At 40.0% G+C, this 27,903-nt stretch overlaps 2 long non-coding RNA genes across 2 annotated transcripts in view; one reads left to right on the forward strand and one right to left on the reverse strand.

Annotated features, from left to right (window-relative positions):
- Window positions 1–27,903, forward strand: part of LOC138763595 (uncharacterized) — a 62,410-nt gene that overhangs the window by 2,530 nt on the left and 31,977 nt on the right. The window contains exon 2 of the long non-coding RNA XR_011357682.1: window positions 1,087–1,160. This is a non-coding gene — a long non-coding RNA (uncharacterized lncRNA). The remainder of the gene's footprint in view (window positions 1–1,086; window positions 1,161–27,903) is intronic.
- Window positions 941–27,187, reverse strand: LOC138763565 (uncharacterized). The gene is made up of 3 exons (XR_011357667.1): window positions 27,012–27,187; window positions 15,809–15,922; window positions 941–1,096 (listed from the first exon to the last, which is right to left on the reverse strand). It is a non-coding gene; the product is annotated as an uncharacterized lncRNA (long non-coding RNA).

A 27,903-nucleotide genomic window follows, 5' to 3' on the forward strand; every position in this document is an offset into this window, starting at 1 on the left:
GACCAAGCATCAATATTAAAAGAATGTTTGTTTCTTGATGTGAAATAGTGTTATTACAAATCCAGTGCTTTCAAAACTAATCGCAAATGAACTTAAAAAGTGATTATGATCAATAGAAATAAATCTGTGTGTGAACATAAATTATTTGTACTTGTTAGTACAGTTTAGGTTGGTATTATATAGAAAAAATAAGCACCAAAGTTTGTACAGTGATGGTTTAATTTTTTTTCAGAAAGGAAACTATCTGTGGGACAACACTGTTGTCATAATAGTGCTTGAAATTCATTGACTTTTGTCTACTGTAAGGCCGATAGAGAGTCACCACTTTGTCCAGATATCTACAGCACCTAGTTTTCCTAGGCAGTCTCCCCTTCAAGTACTGACCGGGCCTGAGACTGCTAAGCTTCTGAGATCAGACAATCTCAGGCGTATTCAGGCTATTAGGCTGCTGTTGAGGTTTGTTCTGTTCTGGGTGCTCCAGTTTCCTCCGATGTCTGAAATACATATGGAGTCCATAGGTTAATTGGTGACATGGGTGTATTTAGGTGGCGCAAGCTTATGGGCCTAAAATAACCATATCTATTTATTAGATTAGAGACATGTATATGAGCTTTATAAATTGCTCTCACAAGTACGCATTTCACATGAAGAAAAAGAAACTTTTTTTTAGTGAACTGTTGATAGTCCGGATTCATGATCCCTATTTGTTCTACAGGGATCAAAACCTATGTAAATTGAAAATAATTCTGAAAAGAAGAAAAGCACCATGGATGCTGACAATCTGAAGTTTAAAACAAAATGCTTAGCAAGTTACACATCATTGGTAAAGAGTGGGAAAAACAGTATTTATTTCTGGAATTCTCTATTCCAGCAGGTCATTTCCATCAATCATTTGGAATATCTAATAAGGAAGTAGATACGTTTTTAAAATGTTGTGGAATTGAGACCCATGGAGAACTAGCACCAAGGAAGAGATGAGGCAGATCATAGTCCAACCATCATCACGTTGATTGGATCTTCAGGCTGGAAGGGTTGAGTGATTGACTCCTGCCTCTCTTTTCTCATCCAGTTGTATTCTTTTTTCAGATTCTCGATTCTGCATCAGAAAAAGTGAAAGTCAGAAATAAATGAATCATAGGATGAGAATGAACATATCGGAGGTATGTAAAGTGCTTCTTTTAAGAAATGTCTCCAGATTGAAAATGAGGAAATATATTTTTCTATATCCTGATTAGTCGCTGCAACAATATTCTTTCAAATTGAATGTATTATTTCACTTTTAAGATATGCATGAAAAGAAGAGGAAAAGTAAGAAATAAGAATGACACCTAATTTATATTATTCCAATTCTTGAATGGGGTGGCTGAGATAAAGCCAAAGTTTTAATTAAAATTTAAAGTTGAGAGAATGTCAATTCTCAGGTGTATGTTTGGGTGAATATACCTTCACAATAACTCTTCAGGAAGGTATTCAAATAGTCATATTTAATGATTATGAAGGTTATAGGTTAAAATGAGAGGTTATAGGTTAAAATGAGAGAGGAGAGCAAAAAACTCTTCCCACCTTCCATACTCTCCCTGACCCTTGCTTCATTTCAAAACATTAGAATCTCCCAAAGTTTAGATTCAAGTTAACATGCCACAAATTATCTGCATGGATTTCCGTCAGGTGCTCCCACACTCCAAAAATTGTGTGGGGTATGTAGCTTAATTGGTGTGTTTGGGCAGCCCAAAACTCCTGTTATTGTGCTCTTTCTCTAAATTGATAAAATTATAAATGTGAAAATATGCTTGATGATAAAGGACAAACATTATCCAAACTTGAACTGTTTTCTCTGGAGTGTCAGAGGTTGAAGAGCGAGTTAATTTGTATATAAAATCATGAGAGGTTTAAGTAGGTTATTTTTCCCTGGATGGAAGTGTGATACTCCAGGGAAAAGGTTAATGTGAGAGGGGGAGAGTTTAAATGAAATTGGTGAGGAAAGTTTTTACAAGTTTAATGGTAGATACATGGATTTCAATATTATCACATTTCATAGGCTTTTCAATGGACAAAGGTACACAACAGGAAATAGAGGAATGTACAGAATATGCAAAAAGGAGTGATTAGTTTAGGTTGGCACCATGTTCGATGAAGATAATGTAGGCCAACTCCTGCATTGTTCTATGTACCTCTTCTCCACTGGGAAGTGATAGATTCAATGACTGTGTCCATTTAAAAAAGAAACAAGAAAATGAAGATTAAATTTAGCATATCAAAAAGTGGAAAAGATTGTGCAAATACACATGGGGACAAATAATGCAAATATAAATAGAAGACCTATTATGAAGTTATTCAAAGGAGCACATTGACAGGAGAATTTACTTAATTTTCGAATTCATTTAATATCATCTGATTATACAAGTAGAACCCCAAAAAAACTGGAGCTTGGTGCAAAAATATGAAACACACATCCAGACAATGAACTTACGGACAAACAATATGTATGCAGTATGTACATTCAGAAATTAAACAAATAAATAAATATTGTTTAATAAATAGTAGTGTCTCGGAGCATCAGAATGTGGATAGTTAGGAAAACCAGCAGTATCCCTGACTAATTCATCTGTGAGAAGTGCATCCAGCTATAGCTCCTGACAAAGCAAGTTAATAAATTGGAGCTGGAGTTGGATGAAATCTGGATTATTCAGGAGGCTGAGAAGGTCATAGACTGGAGTTACAGGGATGCTATCAAACCTCGAAGGCAGGAGGAGGGTAGCTCAGTGTCAGGAGAGGAAACGGGAACAGGCAGGCAGTGTCAGGCACCCCTGTGGCCATTCCCCTCAAGAATAAGTCTATCATTTTGGATACTGTTGGCAGTGGGGGTGGGGGGGCATGAACGGACACCAGGGACAAGTCAAGGTGATCAGTGTCTGGCACAGAATCTTGACTTGTGGCTAAGAGAAGGGAGGAGAAGAGGCAAGCTGTAGAAATAGAGGATTCCATATTTAGGGAAACAGGCAAGAGGTTCTGTGGAAGAGATTGAGATTCCCAGATGGTATGGTTCCTCCATGGTGCCAAGGTCCAAGATATCTCAGATCAAGTTTGCAGCATTCTCAGGTCAGATGTCATGGACTATGTAGGGACCAGTGACATGGGTAGGAAGAGTGATGGGATCATGCATAGAGAATTCAGGGAGTTAGGCATAAAGTTGAAAGTCAGGATTTCCAGGGTTGTGATCTCAGATTGCTACCCCTGCCACGTGCAAGTGAGGTTAGAAATAGGAGGATGATGCAACTTAACATGTGGCTGAAGGCATGGTGCAGGAGAGAGAGCTTCAAGTTTCTGGAAGATGGAACCTGTTCCATTAGGATGAACTTGAGGGGAACTAATATCCTTTGGGGAATGTTTGCTGTGCTGCTTCAGTAGATTTAAACTAGATTTGGACCAGATGGGAACCACAGTTCCAGAGTAGATAGGGGAGTGGAGGAGGGAAAAGACAATGTGAAAATTACATGTAAAATTATAAGTCAAAGAGTTTTATAATGTGAAAATTTTCTCCAGTGCATCTATTTTAATGCATTGTAGGAAAGGCAGACAAGCTTAGAGTGTGGATTAGCACATGGAACTATAACATTGTAGCCATTAGTGAAACTTGGTAGCAGCACGGTCAGGACTGGAAGCTCAATGTTCCGACTTCCATTGCTTCAGAAGCAATAGAGCGGGGTGAGGGGGAGGGGTTGAGGGATGAAAGGGGGAGGAGTGGCTTTGCTTGTCAGGGAACATATCACAGCTGTGTTCAAGCAGGACTGACCAAAAGGCTTGTCTTCTGAGGGTATATGGGTGGAGCTGTGGAACAGGAAAGGTATGACCACACTCATGGAATTGTATAATAGACTGCCCAGTAGTCAACAAGAATCGGAGGAGCAAATCAATAGAGAGAGAGCAGACAGCTGCAGGAAACATAAAGTTGTGATTGTAGGATGTTTTAACTTTCCACATATTGTCTGGAACTCCCATACTGTAAAAGGGCTGGATGGGTTGGAGTAGGTCAAATGTGTTCAGGAAAGTTTCCTTAATTAATATCAAGAGGTACTAACTAGTGAACATGCAATACAAAATTAGGGAATGAGACAGGGCAGGTGTGCAGAGGAACATTTTGGGTCCAGTAATCAAAATGCCATTAGTTTCAAGGTAATTATATTGAGGTTTTCCATTGGAAAAAGGACAATTTTGAGGAAATTAGAAAGGATCTCGAATGCATGGATTGGGATGTTGTTTTCTGGCAAGGATGTGTGAGTTAAGTGGAGGACCTACAGAGGTGAAATTTTGTGTGTACAGTGTTTATATGTTCCTATCAGGATTAAAGCCAAAGCTAACAGGCATTGGAAACCTTGGTTTTTGAGAGATATTGGGGAGCTGGATTAGAAGGAGGTACAACAAGTATAGGCAACACAGAGCAAATGAGGTACTTGAGGAGTATTAAAAAATCAAATAAAAATTCAAGAGAGAAAAACAGGAAGGCTAAAAGGTAATATGAGGTTGCTTTGGCAGACATGTGAAGGAAATTCTTGAAGATTTCAACAGGTACATGTGCTCCTCAACTTAGAATGAGGTCACATTATGTCAAAGCAATCATAAGTTGAATAAAATCAGAAGTCAAAAAAGAATACTACACCTACCATTTTTTATAATTAAATTTTGTTTAATTGTGGAACCTTTATTCCACACTGAATAAACCATCACACTGGGCATGAAGAATGTATAAAGCATTGAATTACAATCAATGTCTAGGTGGTGAGGATGTGACAGTATATTCTGCCATCGCCCAGCATTACAAGAGATTAGTGTACCACATGTCGCAAGTGCGGGAACAGATTGGAATTCAAAATTCTAAGTATGGATTCAAACCATCATATAATTTTTTAAATCATAAATTGGACCATCTTAAGCAGGGGAGCACCTATATATTAAAAGCAAATGGATAATTAGGGACAAAATTGGTCCCCTTGAAGATCAGAGTGGTTGGCTATTTATGGAGTCAAAAGAGATTGGGGAGATCATAAATGGTTTTTTTGCATCAGAACTTACTCAGGAAACTGAAACAGATTTGAGGACAGAAAGGAAAACAAGCATGAGATCATGAAACTAATAGAGAATAAAGAAGAGGAAATGCTTGCTATCTTAAAGCAAATAAGGTTGGATGAATCCCCAGGGACTGACAAGATATTCCCTCAGATCTAGATGGAGGCAAGTGTAGAAATTGCAGGGGCTCTGGCAGAATTATTTAAAATGTCCTTAGTCATGGGTATGGTGCTGGAGGATCAGCAGTAGCTCATGTTGTTCCATTGTTTAAAAAAAAGATCCAAAAATAACCCTTGTTTCATCTTGTATTGATATATGTGAGTTCTTGGACAATACATGGATGAAGGAAAAGGTTCTTTACTTTAAAATTGTTGTAAACAGCACCATGAGGCATGCCATGAAGCTGCAAACCTCCATTATAAATCTCTCATTCTGTGTGCCAGGCCCCTGCTGCCAGTCAAGTCTAATCAAACAGTAACTATAATCTAGGCCTTGCTAAGGGTCATGCAAACATGATCATTATTATTACAACCTGGAAAATTATAGGCCAGTAAGTGTGATGTCAGAAGAAGGTACATTATTGGAAGGTGTTCCAAGAGATCGGATATACAAGTATTTGGATAGCCAAGGACTAATTAAAAATAGTCAACAAGGCTTTGTGGGTGGTATGTTGTATTAATCTAATCTGATTTTTTTTGTGGAAATTTACTAGGAAAGTTGATGAATGAAAGGCTGTAGATGTTGTCTGCATGGACTTTAGTAAGGCCTTTGACGAGGTCCCATGTTCCACATGGGAAGTCAATCAGTAAGATAGTAAATTGTATTCAACATTGACTATGAAGGAAAAGGTAAAATGCGGTGTTGGATGATTGTTTCCAGACTGGAGCCCTGTGCTTCAGAGATCAGCGCTGCAACCATTGATGTTATCATCTATAGCAATGATCTGGATGATAATGTGGTAAATTGGATCAGCAAGTTTGCAGATGAGACAAAGATAAGAGGTTTTGTGGAGAGTGAGAAAGGTTTTCAAAGCTTGCAGAGGAATCTTGACAAGCTGGAAAAATGGGCTGAAAAATGGTAGATAGAATTTCATGCAGAGAAGTGTGACATGTTGCATTTTGGAAGAACTAACGAAAGAAGGACATTCACGGTAAATGGTGGGGCACTGTTGAACAGAGGGATCTGGAAATACAGATACATAATTCTCTGAAAGGCACATCATAGGGCCATTGGCAATTAAATTAACTTTTGGCATATTGGCTATAATTAAAAGTATTGAATATAGGAGTTTGGATGTTATGACAAACTTGTGTATGACATTGGTGAGGCCAAATTTGGAGTATTGTGCGCAGTTTTGGTCAACTAACTACAAGAAAGATATCAATAGGATTGAAAGAGTGAAGATAAAATTTACTAGGATGTTGCTGGACAGCAGAACTAAGTAAAAGGGAAAGGTTAAATATATTAGGACTTTATTCCCTGGAGCATAGAAGAATGAGGGGAGATTTGATAGCGGTATTTAAAATTATGAGGGATATAGACAGATTAAATGTAGGTTGGCTTGTCCTCTGTTTATATCTCACACCCTCAGTGGAAAAAGCCTTCCAATATTTAATCTGTCAATATTTAATCTGTCCATATCCTTCATAATTTTAAATACCTCTATCAAATCTCTTGTCATGTCCTATGGGTTTAGGGGGAAAATTAGGTGGAACTTCATCACACAGAGAGAATGGTGGGAGTGTGGAGTGAGCTGCCAGTTGAAGTAATGAATGCGGGCTCAATTTTAACATTCAAGAAGAATTTGGACAAAGATGGGAGGGGTATGGAAGGCAGGGACTGGGTGCAGGTCAGTGGGACTCAACAGAAAAATAGTTCAGCACAGACTAGAAGGGATGAAGGGCTGTTTCTGTGCTGTATTTCTCTCTGGTTTGTATGAGTAGTTTATTTCAGTCATACAGCCATTTCACTGCCCATGGGAAGAAGCTGTTTCTCAATCTGGTGGTTCTGGCTCTGATTGTTAGAAGTCTGTTTGTCCTAAGTAATAAAGAGACTTATTAGGACAAGGGCTACCAAATGTTATGAGTTATTCATAGGAAAAATTATTGGTTTCATTCAGAAAATGCCTTGGTTAAACTCCTTGGCATCAATTAGAATTCAACCATCTGTCCTCCCTGATGTGTGGAGTAAAAATTCATTGGCACCCAATTTTAAATGTAAAATTGGCAACATGCTCATTCTTTTTGTTTGTGCCAGGACACCCAAAGGCAGGCTGAGTTTTGACCTTGAATCATATTTACATCATTTGGTTTCCACTTGTGCATTGTCAATTTGAATAAAATTAACATGCATCCTCTTACATTTGTAAAATTGGAATCAGTTTGATGTCTGGCGCACTGACCGCTACCTTGCTGAGGCTAGATGACAGCTATCAGCCATCTCCTCCTGCTTATCCTTCCCACAGGACCCCACTATCAAACATCAAGCCACTGTCTCCAACACCATCTCCACACTCATCAACTCTGGCCACTTCCCTCCCATGGCCTCCATTCTCATCGTTTCCCATTCCTGCACTGCACAGTTCTGCCTTTTACCCAAGGTACATAAACCAAAGCATCCACTTACACTTGCCCCACTGAAAAAAGTTTTTGACTATCTTTTCTCCCCTGGTCCAATCCCTCCCCACCTGTATCTGCGATACTGAACATGCCCTCCTCTTCAATGACTTCAGATTCCCTTAACTCGGCAGCCTCATTTTTATAATAGATATCCAATCTCTTTTTGTGTCTTTCTTTTTGTTTAAATTACTAAATATATTTGGGATTTCAAATAATTTTGTAAATTGGCTAAAAGCATTATATGATCAGCCAAAAGCAAAAGTAGTTATGAACAGACAAATATCAACACCTTTTTCATTAGAATGGTCATCTAGACTAGGTTTCCCATTGTCACATATTTTATTTGCATTAGCAATAAAGCCATTGGCAGAAATAATTAGAAGTAATAAAGAAATTAAGAGATGTGAGATAAGTAACAAAGAGCATAAAATTAATTTGTTTGTGGGCAATGTTATAGTATATTTAATAAGACCAGAAATATAATTGAATAAGTTAAATATGATATTAATAGAATATGGATAAGTTTTGGGTTATAAAGTTAACATTATTAAAAGTGAGGTGATGCCTATGGTTGATATGGATCATTCACAATGTAAGAGATTGACAAAAAAATTTAGTGGCAAAAAGAAGCAATTAAATATTTAGGAATAAAAATTGATAGAAATATAAATAATTTATTTAAGATAAATTATTCACTTCTATTAAAAAAGATAGAATAAGATCTGAGAAGATAGAAAGATTTACCTATAACATTAATTGGATGGGTGAATTGTATTAACATGAATATTTTTCCAACAATACAATATTTAATGTGCCATTCATGTGCTGGAGTTTCGGAGAATTTATTGGAAAGGAAAAATGTCAAGAATTGAAAGTATAACAGGTACATTTATTATCAAGAAATTTATTACTTATATATAAAAAATTACAAGAAACTAAAAGAAAAGATTTTATAAATCAAAATTATGATGTAAGAAAGATTTAAATATACAAATTGAAGTGGAAATATGGTCAAAATTGTGTCAAGAGAGTGTTACAAATAACTAGATATCAAATGATTCAATATAATTTTCTTCATCAGTTACATTATACTCCTTATAAACTGAATGAATTTAATTCTAATTATCCAATGTAATAAAGAAATAGGGACTGTTTTACATTTGGTATGGTCCTGAGTGAAAGTGGAACACTTTTGTAAAGATTTGATTATATTGTAAGGACAAATTATGAGATAAAGAGAAAAATTACTCAATAATATTTTTTTATTGGGAATATATATGAAGAAGATATATATACATTAAGAAAGGAGGTAATGGAGTCAGCTGGGGTAGTCAAATGCTCCAATTGTGGGATGTGGGAAGTCAAAGACAGCACAGCTGTTCCTGATGACAACACCTGAAAAAGGTGCATCCAATTGCAACTCATGAGCGACCATGTTAGGGTGCTTGAGTTGCAATTGGATGAACTGAGGATCTTAAAGGAAGCAGAGGCAGTGATAGAGTGGAGTTACAGGGAGACAGTCACTCCTAGAAGGCAGGAGTCAGGGAATTGGGTGACTGTAAGGTAAGGAGGGAGAGTGCCAGTGCAGAGTACCCCTGTGGAAGTGCCCCTCAGCAACATGTATTCAGCATTGGATACTGCTGGAGGGAACAGTCTATCAGGGATGAGTCATGGGGGTCACGTCTCTGGCACAGGGGCTGCCCCTGAGGCTCAGAAGGGAAGGAGGGATAAGAACAGGGTAATTGTGGTTGGGGACTCACTTGTCAGAGGGACAGATAGGAGGTTTGTCGGACGAGATCGGGGATCCAGGTTGGTCTGTTGCCTCCCTGGTGCTAGGGTCAGGGATGTCTCTGATCGAGTTCACAGAATTCTGCAAGGGGAAGGTGAGCAACCAGAAGTCGTGGTCCATGTGAGGACCAATGACTTAGTGAGAAGTGGGGATGAGGTCCTGAAACAGGAATACATAGAATTAGGGGAAGTTAAAAAAACAGGACCTCTAAGGTATAATCTCTGGATTGCTGCCTGTGTCACGTGCTAGAGAGGGTAGTAATAGGAGGATGTGGAGGATGAATGTGTGGCTAAAGAGCTGGTGCAGGGGGCAGGGGATAAGATTTTTGGATTATTGGGATCTCTTCTGGGGAAAGTCGGACATGTACAAAAGGGATGGACTCCACTTGAACTGGAGGGGGCCAAATATCCTGGCGAGCAGATTTGCTAGAGCTGTGGGGGAGGGTTTAAAATAGTTTGGCAGGGGGATGGGGAGCAGAGTTTGCGAGCAGTGTCTAGGGTGCATGGCCACCTAGTTAAGAATGATAAAGATAACAAAGGAAGGATGGAGATTAAGGTAAAAGGTAGAATAGGGAATATATGTGAGGGTCATTCTCTAAAATGCATGTACTTTAATGCAAGAAGCATAGTGAACAAGGTAGATGAGCTTAGAGCATGGATTGGCACTTGGAATCATGATATTGTGGCAATTAGTGAGACTTGGTTACTGGAGGGTCAGGGCTGGCAACTAAATATTCCAGAATACAAATGTTTTAGATGTGATAGAACAGGGGTAAAAAAAGGAGGAAGAATTGTTCTGCTTATTAAGGAGGACATTACTGCCGTGAGGTGGCAGGATGGTTTGGAGGGATAATCGAGTGAGGCTGTTTGGGTGGATTGAGGGGGGGAGGAGGCATGAGGGTACTAATAGGAGTGTATTATAGACCACCAAATGGGCCAAGAAAATTGGAAGAACAAATTTGTAAGGAGATAGCATATATGTGTAATAAACATAAGGTAGTGATCATGGGAGATTTTAACTTCCCTCATGTTGATTGGGATACCCATACAGTAAGAGGGCTGGATGGGCTAGAGTTTGTCAAATGTGTGCAAGATAGTTTTCTTAATCAATACGTAGAGGAACCGACTCGGGACGGTGTAATACTGGATCTCCTGTTAGGGAATGAGATAGGTTAGGTGTCTGAGGTTAATGTTGGAGAACAAATTGCGTCTAGTGATCACAACTCTATTAGTTTTAGGGAAGACCAAAGAAGGGCCTAAAGTTGAGGTTCTGGACTGGAGAAAAGCATATTTTGAAGGAATGAGAATGGCTTTGGGGAGTATTGAGTGGGACATGATTTTTTTCAGGAAAGGATATAAATGAAAAGTGGAGACTATTCAAAGAAGAAATTTTGAGATATGCAGAGTAGCTATGTCCCAGTGAGGATCAATGGAAAGGCTGGAAGTCATAAGGAGCCTTGGTTTTCGAGGAATATTAGAAATTTGGTTAGGAGAAAGAGGGAAGTGTACAAGAGGTATAAACAGCAGGGTGATGAGAATTTGAAAGAGGACTACAAAGAGTGTAGAAAAAATCTTAAGAAAGAAATTAGAAAGGCCAAAAAGAGGCATGAAGAGGCTTGGGCAGGCAGAGTAAGAATAAATCCAAAGGGTTTCTATGGGTACATTAAAAGTAAAAGATTAGTGAGGGATAGAATTGGACCCCTTGGAGATAGGGAGGGTAGGCTATGGTGAGAAGTCAGAGGAGATGGGGGAAATTTTAAATGATTTATTTGCCTTGGTATTCACTAGGGAAGAAAAAAATATTGAACCAGTTGAAGTAAAGAAAAATAGTGGGGAGGTCATGAATCATATAAGGATAACCGAGGAGGTAGTGATGGCAGTATTAAAAAAGATAAAGGTGGACAAATGTCCGGGTCCAGGCAACGTATTCCCAAGGACACTCAGGGAGACTAGTGTACAGATAATGAGGCCATTAACAGAGATATTTAGGATGTCACTGGTCACAGGGGTAGTGCCAGAGGATTGGAGGGTGGCTCATGTTGTTCTGCTGTTTAAGAAAGGGTCCAAATGTAAGCCTGGAAATGATAGACCTGTGAGTCTGTGGTGGGTAAGTTGATGGAAAGTGTTCTGAGGGATGGCATTTACAAATATTTGGAAGAACAGGGATTGATAGGTAGTAGTCAACATGGTTTTGTCAGAGGTAGATCATGCTTAACAAACCTTATAGAATTTTTCGAGGGGGTTACGAAAAAGATTGATGAAGAGAAGGCTGTGCATGTTGTCTATTTAGACTTTAGTAAAGCTTTCGACAAAGTTCCCCACAGGAGATTAGGAAAAAAAGGTGCAGGCATTTGTTATAAATAAGGAGGTAGTGAAATGGATTCAGCAATGGTTGGATGGGAGGTGTCAGAGACTACTGGTAGAAAATTGTTTGTCAAATTGGAGACTGGTGACTAGTGGAGTTCCTCAGGGATCGGTCCTGGTTCCACTATTGTTTGTTATATATATTAACGATCTGGAAGAAGGGGTGGTGAATTGGATAAGTAAGTTTGCAGATGATACAAAGATTGGTGGTATTGTGGACAGGGAGGAAGATTACCGTAGCTTAAAAAGAGATATAGGAAAGCTAGAGGAGTGGGCTGAGAAATGGCTGATGGAATTTAATACGGATAAGTGTGAAGTGTTGCATTTCGGAAAGGCAAATCTAAATAGGACATAACATTGAATGGTAGACAAATGAGGAGTGCAGAGCAACAAAGGGATTTAGGAGTTATGGTAAACAGTACCCTCAAAGTTGATACTCAGGTAGATAGAGTGGTAAAGAAGGCATTTGGAATGTTGGCCTTCATGAATCGGAGTATTGAATTCAAGAGCTTGGATATTATGATGAAATTGTACAAAGCATTGGTGAGGCCAAGTTTGGAATACTGTGTGCAGTTTTGGTCACCAAATTATAGGAAGGATATAAACAAAATAGAGTGAGTGCAGAGAAAGTTCACGAGAATGTTGACAGGATGTCAGGGTTTGAGTTACAGAGAAAGGTTGAGCAGCATGTGGCTTTTTTCTCTGGAGCATAGAAGATTGAGGGGATTTGATGGAGGTGTTCAAGATTTTAAAAGGGACAGAGAGAGTCAATGTGGATAGGCTTTTTCAATTAAGAGTGGGGGATATTCAAACCAGAGGCCATGGTTTGAGATTGCAGGGGGAAAATTATAAGGGGAACATGAGGGGAAATTTCTTCACACAAAGGGTGGTTGGGATGTGGAATAAGCTTCCGGCAGAGGTGGTTGAAGCAAGGACATTATTTACATTTAAGGAAAGACTGGACAATTACATGGAGGGGAGAGGATTGGAGGGGTATGGACCAGGTGCTGGTCAGTGGGACCAGGAGGGTGGGGATTTGTTCCTGCATGGACTAGTAGGGCCAAACTGGCCTGTTCTGTGCTGTATATGGTTATATAAGATATAAAATTGAAATTGGATAAATATCAAGAATTTTTTTAAAATATAACCTTAGTGACAGCAAAGAAATGTATGGCAGTAGAGTGGAAAACTGAGAATTTGGTAAAAATAAACAGATGGCATATTGAAATGGAAAAAATTGTATACCTTTAGAAAAAATTACTTATAGTTTAAGGAATTGAATTGGAAACTTTTATAAAATTTGGGAACCATACATGGATTTTATGAATTAAAGTCCATTCACATCGTTCACTTTGCCCACCCCTCTCAGTAAGTATTTATATTAAATAGTCAATGAATATTATATTTGTTAATAACATTATGTATGTAGAAGTTGTTTATTTCATTTTCTTTTTCTTTTTTCTTCCTCCTTTTTTTAATTTCATTGCGGGGAGGGGGTTGGGGAAAAGAATGTTTAAAAATATTGTATAATTTTGTATGGTTTATTCAATAGCCATATTATTGAATTTATACTTTGATTTGATACAATTGATAAATTTTTTTTCCCCAAAAAAAAGTGGAAAATATTTCCGTGAACTTGCATGGATGGGAGAGGTATGGAGGGCTATGGACTGGATGCAGGTCATGGGGACTAGGCAAATAAGATGGTTTGGCATGGGCTAAAAGGGCTGAGTAGGCCAGTTTCTGTGCTGTAATGTTATATGGTTCTATGGTTATTGCCAGTCAACCTCCACCACCTCTCTCCTCTGTTTGGCAGAATTTAATCTCACTCTTAATAAATTGTCATTTGACTCATCTCACATCCTTCAAATCAAAGAGTAGCCATGGGTACCTACAGAGGTCCCAGCTATGCCTGCCTGTTTGAGGGCTTTGTAGATCAAGCCTATGTGGGTGAGGCCCCTCAACTCTTCCTCCACTATATTGATGTTTACATCGGTGATGCCTCATCCACCCATGATGAGCTCCTCAACTTTATTGACTTTGCCGCCAATGTTCACCCGATCTTAAATTCATCTGGTCCATCTCTGCAAACACTCTCACCTTCCTGGATCTCTCTGTCTCCATCTTCAGAGACAAGTTTTCCACCAACATATTTTACAAACCCACCAGCTCCCACAACTACCTCAACTACACTTCCTCACATGCAGTCCTCTGCAGCGATTCTATTCCCTTTTCACAATTTATACGTCTCCACTGCATCTGTTCCCAGGATTAGGTCTTCCAGACCATATCATCTGAAATGAATGCCTTTATCTACAAAAATGGGTCCCCCTCCATCACTATCAATTCAGGCCTCACCCACATCTCCTCCAGTTTATCCCAGGGAGCTCATCTGCCCTGACCCACTTTGTCCCTAGATGCAACAAACATAGGATTCCCCTTGTCCTTACCTATCACTGCACCAGCCTCTGTATCTCACACATCATCCTCGGTAATGTTCCTTCTATCAGATACATCTTCACCTCTCCTCCCCTCTCTGTACCACCTCCCTCACCACAGTTCAGGGCCCGAAACAGATCTTTCAAGTGAATTATCACTTCACTTGTGTATCTGCGGGAGTGGTCGACTGCACTCAGTGCTCCCTTTGTGGACTTCCCTGCATTGGAGAGACTGAGTGCAGACTGGGAGATCACTTCGCTGAACACCTTCACTGTGTTCACATCAGTAATGTGGATCTCTCAGTGGCCAATCATTTCAATTCTGCATCCTATTCCATGCTCGCATGTCTATTCATGGCCTCATATACTATCCCACCAAGACACCCGTAAATTGAAGGAACAACACCTGATTTTCTATCTGGGCAATCTCTAGCCAGATGGCATTTCCAGTTTCTGCTAACCTGTTTTCCTTTCCCCCTCCCTTCCTTTTGTTTTCTTTCACTTTGTTGTCTACCCTCCTCTCTCTATTCACCGAGCCAAGCTTGCTGGTGTGCTGACAATTTTACATAGCCCAAAATGTTGGTTATGTATTTATATCTTTGCTGTATAAAGTGCACTGTTTGACCTGCTGTGTTTCTCCATCGTTGTGTTTTTAAATCAGGTTGAGCCATAACCTGACCCATAACCAGAGATTACAATGCATCTATTGCTCAATGTATCAACATACAATATGGTTCTGCTGCTCTAAAACACCTTTATGGAAGCTCTGCATTAATGTGTCAAATGGAATTTCAAACTGTTGATTGAGATTGCCAGGGAAAACTAAAGCATTTGCCTTGTAAATGTAAAAAGGTCTTGCCGTTGTCATTTTGTTTGGAATGTTGATTTAGCCTCAGAGTTTTGTGCTATGTTTAATGCTAGGGAGACCAACAATTAATGGAAGGTGATATATAACCATATAACCATTTACAGAGCGGAAACAGGCCACGTTGGCCTTTCAAGTCCGCACCGGTTCACTGATTTTGTGCGCCCTCTTCAGGCATTGGTGATTTGAAGTGTAGTGTATCTTTGAGAATTTTAACATCTATCCATAGGTACTCTGTACTTTGGATGTGAAATCTCATATTAAAATATTCAAAAACATTGGCTGTGTGGGAGAAGCCAGTCAGTGGCTGTGGACAATTACTTCTCAGACTGGAGGCCTGTGACTAGTGGTGTGCTGCAGGGATGGTCAGCATTAACATATGGGAAGATGATAAGAGCTTTCTACTTGACCCACTGGTATAACAGTGCTGTTAGGTCAAGGAAGCACCAGGATTTTGAGGCAGCAGCAAGGTCAAGGTTCCTTTGTTGTCATACACATAAATACACAATGCTTGTTTACTTTTGTATGTCTGTAAAGACACACAAAGAGGTGCAACAAATTCAGTGTGCAGTGAACTGGAAATCACTATCTATGTACTGTTCAGATGACTGGCTCCTCCCTTGGCCCCACCCTCACCTACCCCAATATAAACCCCGGTTTTCCCGCCTTACCTCAAATTCACCTGAGGACTGTTGTATCTACTGGCCATTGATTGTAAGCTATTAAAAGTGCTTTTGTACTCTTCACTCGTCTCTGAGTGCAATCAATCCCATTATGTGGCGGTCCTACTGAGGAGAGAAAGAAAAGCAAAAGAGAGTCTGATCAAAGCTATCAAGTGTCCGTGGATCCTGCCACCTCCACTGCTCATACTGCTTCCTGCCCTTCTATAACCTCTAGTTGCCTGATCTCCTGTCCAGTGGTGAACCCAAGTTCCATGAATCCAAGTTACCTTCTCAGTCAGTCCTGGACCCAAACCCTCAATTTGATTAGGCAGCTGTTCATGCCTGAGGTTCTTCACTAGCCCTGCTTCCAGGCACCCTCACAAACCCAGGTCTTGATTCCTGGTCTCCACGAGAAAGACTCAAACAGCCTGATGTCAGTTTGGTGGACTCTGAGCCCATCACTGATTTGATGCTCCTATCATGTAGGGTCTTATTCCGGGCTTCACCTTCTTGTCATGGAAGGGATTGGGATGTCCTCCTGGTCTGGTGAACATGAGGGGTGTTAGCTCCATGTCTGCTGTTGACCTGGAGCCCCCACCACTCATGGTTTGGGCTAGGCATGGACCTCCATGAGTTGTCTGATGTTTAAAAAAAAAAAAACGCAATACACTCCATTCTACAGGTGGCTAGTAATATGTACAGGGGCAACGACATAATGACTAGGTAGTTAGACCCTGTGGAAGTGCATCAGAATTGTCTTCACCCTCCTATTCCTCCTTGATCCACATGAGCAGCACCGCTGCTGTTACCACAGCAGCAGCACTGACATTATTATAGCTGGAGCAGTAGCACCATGTTTAAGTGCATGCAATCAGAGTGTAACATCTCTTTGCAGATGGTGTTGAATATCTAATTGGAGATATTCATTTTGGATCTCTATGATGTTATGAGCCCAAAGGATCTCAAAACCCAGCAGCAATAGACATTCACTAAGACAAGTGGCTTACAAAATAAAAGTTATTTTAATCAACTTCAAACAAGGAAATAAAATCAAACTTTACTTAACTCTATACTTGTACTATACTCTATACTAGCCCAAATTACCCCCTTCTAATTCTAATTGCATGTGTATATAATGTGTGCATGTGTATTTAAGAAAAGTTCTTTGGTTCACAGTTCAATCTCATTTCTCCTTCTTCCAAGTTCTCTGGTTACAGACAATCACCATACTGTGCACAGAATTTAACATGTATAAAGTTCACCAGGCTTGGTGCTTGAAGGGTAAATGTTTACTGTTCAGGAAGGTTCTTGTAGTGTTTGCAGAGAGAGAGATATTGGTTGCTCCAGGATTTCCACAATGGAGGTACCACCACTAGTCACCTCAAGGTATCGCTGGTGAAACTTGCCCCTTCAGGGTCTTCCAGATTGTAACCTCTTTCTTCAAGCTACCGCAGAGTTCCATTCCTTCCTCCATTTCAAGAGAAACATCAGACAGATAGCACTTCCAGCCATCTACTGCTCCGGAACTTGCTTTCATCAGTTTCAAATAGTTTTCCCTGGATTCCACTTTTCAGTTACTTGTCAATGTCCCACACACTGACTGACAGACTGAGCTGTTAACTCAACTCTCTCACTTCCAATTGAAACTCCAAAGAGAGCATGTGATGCATGTCTTGCAAAACCCCCACCTTCTCCAGCAAACAACAGGAGTTCTTTCTTCTTCTAAAGTTGTTATCTTAGGTAAACAATCCAGGAGTGCCCTTTCTGTGGACTCTGGCATAACCCTTGAAAAGAGCTTCTACTAGCCATCGTTTCTCTAGTTCCAAACAATGGTCATTCATTTTATGATGTCAGTTCAATTAACACCTACTTGTGAAAGGTGCTTACATTCTCCAAGAGATCTTCAGTATTTCAAATAAGATCTGTTTTAAAATGTATGTATATGACCTACTCTAAATCTTATAAATTCTCTCTAAATATTAATATTGTTACAATGAATATTTGTTGCTTATGTGTCTGTGTGTGTGCACTATTGCCCAGAGATACACTTGTTTCATCAGGTTGTAGATGTATATGAACAATCAGATGATAATAAACTTGAACATGAACTTAAAGAGACTGCAGATGCTGGAAGAACCCACCTATCGAGACCCTGCAGCAAGGCTAATGGTGAAGGGGGAAAACAGACAGATATAGAAGTAAGAGAGAGGGCTGAGCAAGAGGCAGGAATGTGAAAGGTGGAACCCGATGATGGTGGCGGTGGGGAGGAGATGGGTGAAAGGTTGGTTGAAACAGATTGAGGAGAAATAGATAAGGAGAACCAAGGGTTCAAATCCACCATTGTCTGTTACCATAGACCATGGACTGACCTTTTGGATTGTGGACTGTCATCATAAAGGATGGAATTCTTCTGAGATCTCTGTATGACTTGAGGTGCAGCTGGTCAAGCTGTGCAGACAGAGAGAGAATGGAATGTTCCGAACAGTAGTGGGAGAGGCAGATGGAGCAACAGAACTGCAGTTGGAATGGTGGAGACCAACTGGAGAGTTGTGTGAAAGGCACATGCCTCATAAGTGAATGAAGGGTTAAAACCACAATTTGAGAAATGAGGGAAGTCACCTAAGGAAGCCTTGAAAATGGATTTGTAAGCTTATGGCAATGCAACATCAGTCATTTCTCTCTCCAACATTCAATACGATGCCCTTTTGTTATTCAGTTAAAGAAATTATTTTGGCTTTTATATTGATTTCTGTGGAATGTGTATTTGGACTGACTTTTTGAACTGAGTGACCTGTGTTTTTTTGGGGGAATTTTTCTCATTTGAATATTTGGCACAGCTGTAATGGTCTGTGTTTTCTTTTATATACACATTGTTTTTAAAGATATGATATTTGTATCTTTGTTATGGAATTAATTTGGTTAAGACATTATATTGTTAATAATCATTAATAAATTTAGAGTTGAAATATAGCCCTTTTGAATTGCATCTTCAGTTGTTGCTAGTTTGAGGCGTTACACTCTAAGGAGTTGATATATTTTTCCTATGACAGCTGGGTTTTCAGGTGGCTTGGTTTTCTCTCATGTTCCAGAACAATGAGGTTAGAAGGTTAATTAGTTACAGAGTAATATCTGGGCAGTGTGGGCTCATGAACAGTAGGGATGTTACCATGCTGTACCTCTAATTTAAATTAAATTAAAGGGAGAGGAAACAAAGGTGCATACGTGTGTGGACAATAAAGCACATAGAACCAGATGGGAGGCTGATGAATCTGGGTAAAGAAGTAGGTGGGGGTGAGGGGTGGTGAAGATTAAATGAAAAAAGTGAAACTTCCAGGTGCGAGATAGGTTTCTAGGGGCTATCAAAGGAATTTGATGAGTTGTTTCTTTGCATCTGTTGCTTCAGTCAGCACATTTCATCAGTAGTGAATGTCATGAGTGTTCATGGTGAGGGATGGTTATACTAAGCCAGCAGCTGCTTTGTGAAAATGTTGCTGAAGTTCCTAAGTGATGCAGGATCTGCAGTCCAGGCAAGTAGAACACTTAGCACAGTCCAGGGCTGTGGCTGGCAGATGGTAGAACACCTTTGGTAAGTGAGGTGATGTTTCATGCCACTGAATCCACAGCTTCTGTTGTGCTCTTGAGTTGTAATAATTAGGTTCCAAGTTTGAAAGTTGATGGTGGGATATTTGAAACTGATAATACTGTTAATTGTCAAAGAAAAAATAACATTCAATTCATCATGTGTCAGATGTGGTCATTGGGAATTCTCAGTGGCCAATATCTTTCATGCCCAATCTGAATATCATTCTTTTTTTTTAACAGAAAGATGAGGAATATTTTTTTTTAAACTTTCTAGGGAAATAAGAGATGATGACATCCAGAGAGGATATCTCATCATCACCTCTTGTCTAGACTCTTCTTCTCATCATCTTCTTCTGCCTCCTCTTTTTCTTTCTGCACCTATTCCTTCACCTTTGCTACCAAGGGCACAGGCTATGACCACATGATAACAAGATCCTGGAAGATATTTTCCACAATCAATGAAGTGTAGAGAATCTCCAAGTTTGTAGTAAGCCTTCAGAAAGTTCCAGGTTTACACTGATTCATGATTATCTTTATTTGGGTTAAGAAAGCTCCTGCCCCAATATTTTAAACTCTCATTGTAGAGTTCTCTCTCTTGAAATGGTTACAGCCAAATGTTCCAGGATTGCCTTATTGCACAAGTGATCTGATATTGGAATATAAATCATGCACAATCTTGGGGACAGATCTCAATGTTAAGAAATTGTTTCAGTTCTCTCAGATCACTGGAATGTTCTTTGTGTGCTCATGGTGAAATGCGTTGTGGTCCTGCAAAGACTGGAGTTCTAATAGAAGGCTGAAGGAGTACTTTGTGTTGCAATTCTTGGGGCAGAGGTATCCCCATGGAAGTCAGGAGCTTCTCAAATGGGAATAACTGTATTTAAATTGTTGAGCTAAATTGAGATTTTAGTGAAATCAAGCATTTTGTCTTCAGAAGGGCAGAATGATGACCATGGAGCGAAAATGATAAGAACACACCAGGGATCAGCAATGAAAGTGCAAAAAGAGATACATGATTTCATGTTGGGTCATTGGGCCTGGTTGTGTGCAGTAAAAGTATGACTCAGTAATTCCAGGATGATCAGAATCAGGATTTATTGTCACGAACAAGTCATGAAATTTGGTGTTTGGAGCAGGATCATAGTGCAAACATACACCTTATAACCATCTTATGACATTGCGATAAAAACAAAATTAAATAATAATAATAGTACATGAAAAGTAAGGCAGTGTCTTTAATTCATTGATTATTCAGGAATCTGGTGGCAGTGGGGAAGAAGTTTGTGTCACTGAGTGCTCATCTTTAGGCTCTTGTACCTTTTTCCAATGGGAGCAGAGTGAAGAAGGCATGGCCTGGTGGTGGGGGTCTTTGAGGATAGAGGCTGCTTTTTTAAGACTGCATCATGTCGATGTTCTCGATGGAGTAAAGGCTGGTGCCTGTGATGTCACAGGCTGAGTTAACAACATTCTGGAATTTATTCTTGTCCAGAGAGTTGGCACCTCTGTACCAGGCAGTGATGCAACCAGCCAGAATGCCCTCCATGGTACACCTGAAGAAATTTACAAGCATCTTTGGTGACATACCGAACTTCCTCAGACACCTCACATAGCTGCTGGCAAGCCTTCTATGTGATTGCATCAACCTGGAGGCTTCAGGACAGATCCTTGGAGATATTGACCCTCTACACAAGTGAACCCTCAATGAGGTCTGGGTTGTGTTTCCCTGACTTCCTCCTGAAGTCCACAATCATCTCTTTGGTTTTGCTGACATTGAGCGGAAGGTTGTTGTCATTACACCATTTAACGAGCTGATCTATCTCCTTCCTGTATGCTTCCTCATTGCCGTTTGTGATTCTACTAATAATTGTAGATGGCATTGGAATTGTGCCTGGCCACACAATCATGGGTGTATAATGAGTAGAGCTATGGGCTAAGCATGCACCCTTGGGGGGTCGCCTGTGTTGATGATCAGTGAGGAGGAGACATGGTTTCCAATTCATACTAGTTTTGGTCTTCCAATGAGAAAGTCAGCAGCCCAGTATGTTCTCCAGGAGGAACAACTCTGGATCCTGTGGGAACTCTTCACCAATAATTCTTTCCAGGACTTGGCCTTGATCGACCCAAAACGGCTTTACCTTGGTATACGTCCAGATTGCATGTACAACGGTTCCCGACTTTATGCTGCACCTAAATCATTGGTCTGAAATTTCTGGCTTTGCCTTGTTCATTTTCTGCAGCATTAAATATAATTGGTGAAGGAAATTGTACTGTACCAGCCTATATCTTGCATTTATAATTACTGCTATGTTGATCCGACACAGGTTTGACCAGTAGTGTTCATTAAATGTGATTCCTGAATCCGATTCCCACCCTTACCTTGATTTATTGAGGCCTGGTTTTGGACTCTCTGTTTGGAGCAGAAAGTAGATTGCCAAAATAAATTTAAATTTGTTCATCTTTCAAATCAAGGTCTCTATGTCACTAAGCATCATTAATGTCATCGATGGACGTAATTTTTCTCTCAAGTAAGATCTTATCTGAAGGTACCAGAGGAACATCTTATTTGACAAATCCTAAGCTGTTCCAATGACATTAGTTGCCTCCGCTTATAACTGTTGGGTATAAGCCTGCCCTCTTCTGGACATCATGATGCCCATGTCATGATATCACCCTTCTAAAACGCTGTGTGTCAGTAACCATGTTAGCTTAATAGAAGTAAAGGATGAGAAAGCATCACGTCTCTGAGTCTTAATTGTATGAGTGCATACACAACAGTGGCGACGAGGATGGGATATGTTTTTGGTAGTAATTAACAAGACCTAGGAAGGACTGTAATTCCAATTTGTTGGTTGGGTATGGGGTCTTGCGAATGGCTTCTGTTCTTGCTGAATTCATTCACACCCGCTTGTTGTCGATTGTAAATAAAACCCTGTGTGTTAGTAGCCATGTTAGTCTAATAGAAGTAAAGGATGAGAAAGCATCTCATCTCCAAGTCTTAATTATGTGAGTGCATACAAACAGTTATAGTCCTCGATACACCTGATCCCCTTCTGGCACCAGGTGTCCAAGATCTTGTTATCTTCTGTCAATGTGATTAATCTATTCGGAGTCAGGGACATTTCTGGAGACAGTCCCACTTTTAAACTGGTTAATTTTATTCCAAATAATAATGACATGTTTTCGTATTGGGCTGTATTTTTTTTGCTAGATAACATTTTAGTATTCCATTTATAAATAAAATTGTCTGCTACTTTCTCACCCACCACTTGCAGACCAACTTTTATTCAGGGTGGTACACCTTCCCCCTTAAATAGTGAGGCAAAATATATCTTGACTGGCTGCCCAATAGTATTTTTTAAAGTCTGGTAATTTTAAACCACCCAGACTGTAGTCCCATGTTAATTTCTCCATGGAGACCCTGGCTACCTTACCATTCCAAATAAATCTTCTCATATGTGAGTGTAGGTTTTGAAATAATCTTTGGGGAAACACCACAGGCAAAGTCCAGAAGAGGTATTGAAGTCTCAGCAACACACTCATGTTAATACAATTGACCCTGCCTACCAGTGTGATAGGCAAGGCCATCCATCTATTCAAGTCTTCCTCAATCTTTCTAAGCAAGGGGGTGTAATTCAACATATAAATTATTCAAGTTCTTGTCTTCCAACTCCTAGCATTGTGGCCACTTCATTTGACTATTTTGTTTATACTGGCTGCAATCCCCTTTAGTAAGTGGCATACTCTTGTTTTTATCCCAGTTGATCTTGTATCCAGAAACCTCACCATAATCTTCCAGAATAGAATGTAGTTTAGCCAGCGAGATTGTTGGGTTTGTCAGATATACCAGCACACCATCTGCACATAAATTGATTTTGTGCACTTCCTGATGATAATACTTATGTTAAAACTGTCCCAATTTCAAATACAATTCATGATCACATTGGCAGTGGCCAGAAAGTGCATAGTGTTTACCTGGAAATCTAACTCCCATCTAGACATTGTGCATTGCAACATAGAAATGTGGAGCTGTGTACCCCTGAAGAAAAGTACCTATAATCTGAGAAAACAATATAGTACGATCCTTAAAATTTGGTGACCATATTTAATTACATTGAAGCACAGGTAGAGTGTGGGCCTATGTACCTCCACCTCCTGCACCACCTATCTACCCTTCGATTGTGGGGGGACTAGGGAGGTTGTTCTATCATATCACATTCGACAGCCTGGATGCCAACTGCTGAGATGTGGGGAATCCTTGAACCTTATTTATTAGTTAATTTCTTTTCCATATACTCCTTTGTTCCTGTTAGTCTGGGTGTGGTGTGCAAATGTGGATGTCCAATAGTGTCTTGATGTGTGTCTGCCCCTAACCAGATTAGTCCTGGAGCTAAGAAGCTACTTGAAAGGAATAAGGGGCAGGGATGATTCCAATGCTAATTCCCTTACCTATGTTGTCAATGTTCTGCATGTGAGATATGAGTGTGAGGTGTGGAGGGTTGAAGGAGTGGGAGTGGGAAATTACTTGAACTCATTGGTGGATTTTGTACATGCTATAATTATATCTGTAAATATTTGAATATGGAAACTGTTTGAGTTTGGGTTTGAAAAATTATAAATAAAATATATTCAAACAAAAAGACAAAATTCAGCAGGCATTCATTAAAAAAAAGGGAAATTCAGGGGATAAATAGACATAACTGTTTGATCTATGACTGCTCATGAGATTAATTTCCAGGTGGTCAAGATTTGAATTTACATATTTGAAAACATCTGACTTTCAAAGTAAAAAAAAAGAGCCAAGTACAAAGTATAGAAAAAGACTGTGAAGAGTAAGAATCAATGCTAGAAAATTAAGGAGAGAATCAAATAAAGAAGACAAGCAAATATTTGTTGTTTTTTTTAATTTAGAGATACAGCACGGTAACAGGGCCTTCTGGCCCATCAGACTGGGCTGCCCAAATACTCAACTTCATGTTTATCATCTGATTGCACAAGTACAACCTGACAAAACTGTTCTCCGGTCCTTGGTGCAAAACAGGCAAATGCACAAGCAAACATCACACAAATACAAAGAATACACATGCAGGATAAATATACATTTAAAGAAATAAATAAATATTGTTTTATAAATTGTGGCATCTCAGATGGTTAGTGTAAGCAGTTAATTCAGTTGTTCAGCATTCTCTCTGCCCGTGGGAAAAAGCTGTTTCTCAGCATGGTGGTGTTGGCTCTGAATCCTCTTGTATCTCTTTCCTGATGGGAGTCAATGAAAGATCTGTGCATAGGGTGGAAAGGGTCCTCAATCATTTTGCATGCCCTCTTCAGACAATGATTCTGGTAGATCACATCAATGCAGAGAGGGAGATCCAAGTGATCCTCTCTGGCACTTGTGTATCGTCCTGTAGATTGACCTCCGATCCATTTGTCCAGAGCGACTGTGGCACACTGCAATGCGCCCAGTGAGGACACTCCCTTCATTGAACTCCTGTTGACATGATGGTGGCTGGTAGCCTTGTACACTTCAGTCTTCTCAGGAGGTGCAGATGCTGTTGTGCCTTCCTGGCAAGTTGCTTGTTAAGTGAACTCCAAGGAACTTGGAGCTCTCTTCTCTCTCCATTACTGAGTTATTCATGTGTAGTGGAGGGTAGTCATTTCTGATCCTCCCAAAGTCCATGATCATCTACTTCATCTTGTCCAAGTTGAGACTCATGTTGTTATTCTCAAATCATATCATGTGATTTTCCACCTTTTTTACTGTAGTGTAATTCATAGTGGAGGTCAACAACTGTCATATGTTTAGAAACGTCATGATTCTATTGGAGCTAGATCTGGTGATACAGTTGTAGGTCAGTAGAGTGAATTGGAGGGGACTGAGTACACAGCTCCGAGTTGTGCCAGTTCTCATCCTGACGAAACTCAGTGTTCTGCTACCGACTGAACAGATGGTGGTCTTCCTATTTGGAAGTCCAGAATCCAGTTACTGAGAGGGGCGTTGAGTCACAGCGAAGAAAGCTTTTCCACGAGGCTCTGGTGAATTATTGTATTAAATGGTGAGCTGAAGTTGATGAACAGCAGCCTAGCAATATGAGGTCTCATTTTCCAGGTGAGTCAGAATGGAATGGAATGACAAGGCTATAGTATCATCAGTGGAACAGTTTCTTCAAACGGCGAATTAAAAAGTGTTCAGAGTCCCTGAGAAGAGCGTTTTGATGTGTTCCATCACCAGACACTCGAAACATTTTATAATGATGGAGGTCAGTGCCACTGGCATGTTACTCTCACTCTAATTTGTATCAGAATGATGGTGTCTATCTTGAAACCCACAGGAATTAGGACTGCTCCAGGGACATGTTGAAGATGTCTATAAGGTCCTCCATCAGTTGATTTGTGCAGTCCTTCAGTACTGTAATGAGCCTAAAGGACTCCAAAACCCAGCAGCAATAGACATTCACCAAGACAAGTGGCTTTCAAAATAAAAGTTATTTTTAATCAACCTCAAACATGAAAATAGAATCAAAGTTTAACTTAACTCCATACTTGACTAACCCAAATTAATCCCCTTCTAATTCTAAGTGCACGTGTATGTAATGTGTGTGTAAATTCAAGAAAAGTTCTTTGGTTCACAGTTCAATCTCACTTCTCCTTCTTCCAAGTTCTCTGGTTTCAGGCAATCATCATACTGTGCACAGAATTTAACATGTATAAAGTTCACCAGGCTTGGTGCTTGAAAGGTAAATGTTTACCATTCAGGATGGTTCTTGTAGTGTTTGCAGAGAGAGATATTGGTTGCTCCAGGATTTCCACAATTGAGATACCACCACTAGTCACTTCAGGGTCTCGCTGATGAAATGTGCCCCATCAGGATCTTCCAGATGGTAACCTCTTTCATCAAGCTACCACAGAATTCCATTCCTTCTTCTATTTCAAGAGAAACATCAGACAGATAGCACTTCTAGTCATCCACTGCTCTGGAACTTGCTTTCATCAGTTTCAAACAGTTTTCCCTGGATTACACTTTTCAGTTACTTGTCAGTGTCCCACATACTGACTGACTAACTAACTGAGCTGTTAACTCAACTCTCTCACTTTTCCAACTGCAACTCCAAAGAAAGCATGTGACTCATGTCTTGCAAAACCCCCACCTTTTCCAGAAAACAGGTGCTCTTCCTTCTGCTCCCATCTGTTGATATCGTAGGTAAACAATCTAGGAGTGACCTTTCTATGAGCACTTTGCAGAAAGGGTACTGATAGACAGCATGACTCCAGCAAGACAATGGTCATTCATTTTATGATGTCAGTTCAATTAACACCTACGTGTTAAAGGTGCTTACATTCTCCAGAGATCTTGCAATGTGAATTCTTCAGTCTTTCAAATAAGATCTGTTTTAAAAAGTATGTATGTATGTGACCTACTCTAAATCTTATAAATTCTCCCCAAATATTAATATTGTTACAGTATCCTACCAAGTATATTATCTGGGCTCACTGGATCTTTGTTTGGGTTCACATTGGATAGGGTTCTCTTCACCTCAGCCACAGCAACGCAATGGGGACACAAAGCTTTCTGTCTGTCCAGAAGCGAGATATGGCAAGGTTAACTTAATGATCTGTTATAGAATTGATCCCTTACCATATGCGATGCATGCCACACATCTGTCAATGGATCTTCTGTGCATACCCATGTGTTGCCTTCTGGATTGCACAGGAAAGTTCAGCCATGGGTAATCTTAGTACCATCTTGTCTCCTGACCTGAAGGCAGCATCACAAGCTCTGAGAAGTGCCCAGACCTTTGTATTCAATCATGGTTTCTGGTTCACCTTGGTGGTGAAGCATTTGATCTTGGTGACATCTTCAATGTACTTTCTGATGTAGCCAATTACTGACCTTGTTTACTACCTGATGTTTTCATGACCTATATCAGTGGCTGCCTCCCTGAAACAGCTCCAGTCTGTTTGTCTCAAAGTAGTCCTGTCACGCTACTGTCCCCCCCCCAACCCCCCCCCCACCCACCACCCTGGCAACCACCTGTCTCCATGGCAATTGGTTTAGTTTGATTTCTCAAAGGTCTTATGCTGGGGTTAGCTGGATAGATATGTGATCCGAGTAACCAAGATAGGGGCGAGGGGCAGCTTTCGACTAATGACATTGGTGTACATCTGATCCAGGGTGTTATTTCCTCTGGTGGTTAAGTTGCCATGAAACTATGGAAAGACAGTTTTCAGATTGGTCGCAGCTACAATTATGGCACCAGAAACGCTTCACAGATGGCACTCTAAAGCTCTTACTTGGCTTCACCCTCATTAGCTGAAGGTGAAACATAGACCATGGCAATTAACATGGCCAAGAAATCCCTGGTCAAGTAGATCTATATGCATTTCACCATCAGATGCTCTATTTCTGTTGAGCAGAATATCTTTACAACAGAGATATTTGAGTACCAGTTTTTACTGATGAAAATGCGCAATCCTCCTCCTCCTCATGTCTTTCCAGAGCAGCAGTGTCTCTTTCTGCTCTGAAGGAG

The sequence above is a fragment of the Narcine bancroftii genome, chromosome 1 (genome assembly GCF_036971445.1).
Source record: "Narcine bancroftii isolate sNarBan1 chromosome 1, sNarBan1.hap1, whole genome shotgun sequence".
NCBI lineage: Eukaryota > Metazoa > Chordata > Chondrichthyes > Torpediniformes > Narcinidae > Narcine > Narcine bancroftii.